Source organism: Numida meleagris, unplaced genomic scaffold, assembly GCF_002078875.1.
Source record: "Numida meleagris isolate 19003 breed g44 Domestic line unplaced genomic scaffold, NumMel1.0 unplaced_Scaffold1278, whole genome shotgun sequence".
Taxonomy (NCBI): Eukaryota; Metazoa; Chordata; class Aves; order Galliformes; family Numididae; genus Numida; species Numida meleagris.
The window spans coordinates 1-4,282 of NW_018363066.1; the positions used below are offsets into that span (position 1 = coordinate 1).

The window sequence follows — 4,282 nt, forward strand, 5'->3', positions numbered from 1 at the left end:
GGACAATCTGCCCCAAATCTGGAGGAAAATATCCAGAAATGGGAAAAGCTGCCGCAAATTTGGGTGAAAAAGTCCAGAAATGGGACAATCTGCCCAAAATTTGGAGGAAAATGTCCAGAAATGGGAAAAGCTGCCCCAAATTTGGGGAAAAACGTCCTCAAATTGGCCAAATTTCCCCCCAAAATTGGTGGCAAATCCCCCAACTCACCTGGTCTGCACCGGGGGGGCGGGGCTTGCGCAGCAGCTCCTGTAGCCCCGCCCACAGCGCCTCCTGGGCCAACCACGCGGCGCGGCTCCGCGCAAGCCCCGCCTCCGCCTGCCGCAAGTCCCGCCCCTGCGCTGGGATTGGTCCTTTCTCCTCCAGCGCTGCCGCTAATTGGCTGAGGCCGGGGTGGAGGCGGAGCTTTTCCAGGAGGGGGTGGGGCCACTGCGGGGCTATGGGGAGCAACCGTTAATGGCTAATTAACCTCATAATAAACAAAGCCAATTAATTATCTTACTATCTAATCAAGGCAAGCCCCTAATTAGCCAACTTATTATTCATTAAGCAAGCTATTAGCTACCCGTTATTAATTAATGTTTCATTATCTCTCTAATTTCAACAACTCATTAATTAATTACCTACTACATCCCCAATACCTTCCATAATTAAAGCTTTTCATCATTAGCTCTTAATGGTTCACGTAATTAACCCCATAATTAATTAATTTGAAAGTTAATCCCGCCATTGACTCCATAATTACTCAATGAGCCATATCTAGTTGTTAATTAACGAGTTAATCTTTAATTAGCCCACCTCATAGTCAAGGCTATCATTAATAGAGCCCCAAATTCAAACTTAATTAACTAACGATTCAAGTCATAATTAGAGAACGCCGCCTAATTAACCCCATTATTAGCACCAGAGTGAGTGAGCTCCTTAATTAACCCATCTCTCAAATTAATCCCAATAATTAACCCCTAAATCGACTCCATCATTAGTACTTCCCTTAATTAAGCATTAATTAACCCCATCACCAACCATCCAGTTAACTAATTAACCCAATTAATCCCTAATGAACCCCCTAACAGACCTCATGAAGCGGCGATCCCCCCAATTAACCCTTCATTAACCCCAAATCAAGGCCTGTCCGGAGCTAATTAAGCCCCAATTAACAACCTCTCATTAGCGACTCACCCAGCAGCTCCACTTCCGCTTCCATGGCGGCACTTCCGGTCCCAAGATGGCGCCCTTGGACCCCCACAAAATTCCCCTTTTCCCCCCGCAATTTTCCCCTATTTCCCCCAAATTTTCCCCTTTTTACCCCCAAAATTCCCCTTTTTCCGCTTCAAAGTTCCCTTTTTATGCCAAGAATTCCCTTTTTTCCTCCCAGATCCGCTGCAGGGCCCCCAGCTTCAGCACCCGGCCCCAATTTCGCCCTTTTTCGCCCCAAACTCGCTCTCTCCGCGCGCTTTCCCCGAGGCCCCGCCCTTTCCGCTCGGCGCAGCCAATGCCTTGAGAGAAGGGGCGGGGCCGCGCATGCGTATTGCTGAGCACTCCCCTTTTCCGTTTCAACGCAGGCGGTAGCCAATCAGAGCGCGGTATTTCCGATTCAAGGCGGAAGTGGCGTCGATTCAACATGGCGGCCGCAATATGGCGTCCTCCAAGTGGCCGTCTCACGCTGACATCTCCGCCATCTGAACCACAGACGTGGGGGCGGCCATATTAGCCCCTCCTCCCCCGTACATAGGATTTTTAATTAGATGACGCCGCCATGCGACCGGAAGCTCAATTGCCACGCCACCGCTTCGACAGACCAGCACCGGAAGCGCCAGCCTGGACGCCGCCATGTTGACAGCCCCTCACCGGAAGCGCCCGTTGGGACGCCGCCATTTTGCCGCCCGCGGACCGGAAACGCCCGAAATGAAAGGGGAAAAAAAAAAGAAAAAAAAGCGGATTTCGAGTCTCGAGCTTTTACTGCCGTTCTTTTCACCCCAACGTTTCCTTCCACGGCCGCTTCGGCGCCGCGGGCGTCGCGGGAGCAGCGGGCGGCGCCAACGGGTTCTGCGAGAACGTCTGCCGGAGCGGCCCTGAGACAGGAAGTGACGCGTGAGCGGCGCCGGAAGTGCTCACCGGAAGCAGTAGGGTTATCCCCGCCCCTTCCGGCTTACCCTTGGCCGCCAGGGTCAGGTGGTTCCGGCGGTGCCACTCCCGTCTCTCGGCGTTTTGCGACGCGCGGGCCTCGGCCAGATCTGGGGGGCGACCCACGGGAGGACCCCGATGTGACCCACGGGAGGACCCCGACGTGACCCACAGCGCGACCCACAGATGCCCCACAGAGCGGGGGGGGCCCCGCAGAGCCACGTGGGGGTCCCATTGAGCCCCATAGGGACCCACAGAGCCCCATAGGGACCCATAGAGACCCCTAGAGACCCCCTAGAGACCCATAGAGACCCATAGGGACCCATAGGGACCCCACATAGACCCACAGAGACCTATAGGGACCCATAGAGACCCATAGACACCCCACAGGGACCCATAGAGACCCCTAGGGACCCCATAGAGACCCCTAGGGACCCATAAAGACCCATAGAGACCCATAGAAACACATAGAGACCCATAGGGACCCATACAGACCCATAGACACCCCACAGGGACCCATAGAGACCCCTAGGAACCCCATAGAGACCCATAGGGTCCCCACAGAGACCCACAGAGACCCCTAGGGACCCCATAGAGACACACAGGGACCCATAGAGACCCATAGGAACCCATAGAGACCCATACGGACCCATAGGGACCCATAGGGACCCCACAGAGACCCATAGAGACACCTAGGAACCCCACAGAGACCCATAGAGTCCCATAGGGACTGCACAGAGACCCATAGACACCCGTTAGAACCCCACAGAGACCCATAGAGACCTGTTAGAGCCCCATAGGGCCCCATAGCAACCCTTAGGGACCCCACAGAGCCCCATAGACACCAATAGGGACCCCACGGAGCCCCATAGAAACCCACAGAGCCCTATGGGGACCCCATGGAGCCCCGTAGAGACCCGCACGGCCCCATAGAAACCCCGTAGAGCCCCATAGGAAACCCACGGAGGCCCACAGATCCCAATAAAGACCCCATGGAGCCCCATAGACCCACGAAGCCTCATAGAACCCCCATAGAGCCCCATAGAGCCCTATAGAGACCCCATGGAGCCCCATAGAGTCCTATAGAGACCCCATGGTGCCCCATAGAGACCCGCAGAGCCCCATAGAAACACCACAGAGCCCCATAGGGACCCCACAGAGCCCCACAGATCCCAACAGAAACCCCATAGAGCCCCATAGGAACCCCACGGAGCCCCATAGAGACCCGCAAAGCCACGTAGAACCCCCATGGAGCCCCATAGAAACCCCATGGAGCCCCATAGGGAACGCATGGAGCCCCATACAGTCCCACAGGAACCCCATAGAGCACTATAGGGCCCCCATGGAGCCCCATAGGAACCCCACGGAGCCCCACAGATCCCAATAGAGACCCCATAGAGCCCTACAGAGACCCACAGAACCGTGTAGGGCCCCCATAAAGGCCCACAGAGCCCCATAGAAACCCCATGGAGCCCCATAGGGAACGCATGGAGCCCCATATGCCCCACAGAACCCCATAGTGACCCCATAGAGCCCCATAGAGACCCACAGAGCCCCATAGGGACCCCATAGAGCCCCACAGAGACCCCATGGAGCCCCATAGAGCCCATCAGGGACCCACAGAGCCCCACAGAAACGCCATAGAGTGCTATAGGGACCCCACGGAGCCCCACAGGAACCCCACGGAGCCCCCCAGATCCCAATAGAGACCCCATAGATCCCGTAGAGCCCCACAGATCCCAATAAAGACCCCATGGAGCCCCATAGAGACCCCACAGAGCCCTATAGAGACCCCATGGAGCCCCACAGAGCCCTATAGAGACCCCATGAAGCCCCATAGAGACCCGCAGAGCCCCATAGAGACCCCATAAAGCCCCATAGAAACCCCATGGAGCCCCACAGATCCCAATAGAGACCCCATAGAGCCCCACAGATCACAATAGCAACCCCATAGAGCCCCATAGGGACCCCACGGAGCCCCACAGATCCCAATAAAGACTCCATGGTGCCCCATAGAGACCCCACAGAGCCCTATAGAGACCCCATGGAGCCCCATAGAGACCCGCAGAGCCCCATAGAAACCCCATAGAGCCCCATAGGAACCCCATAGAGCCCCACAGAGCCCTGCAGGGACCCCACAGCCCCTAGAGAACCCCACAG

At 56.1% G+C, this 4,282-nt stretch overlaps 1 long non-coding RNA gene across 1 annotated transcript; it reads right to left on the reverse strand.

The window, feature by feature from the left end:
- Positions 1–184: 184 nt before the first annotated feature.
- LOC110390538 lies at positions 185–2,601 on the reverse strand. Its single transcript, XR_002433775.1, has 3 exons — positions 2,152–2,601; positions 1,178–2,070; positions 185–435 (listed from the first exon to the last, which is right to left on the reverse strand). It is a non-coding gene; the product is annotated as an uncharacterized LOC110390538 (long non-coding RNA).
- Between the last annotated feature and the right edge of the window lie 1,681 nt (positions 2,602–4,282).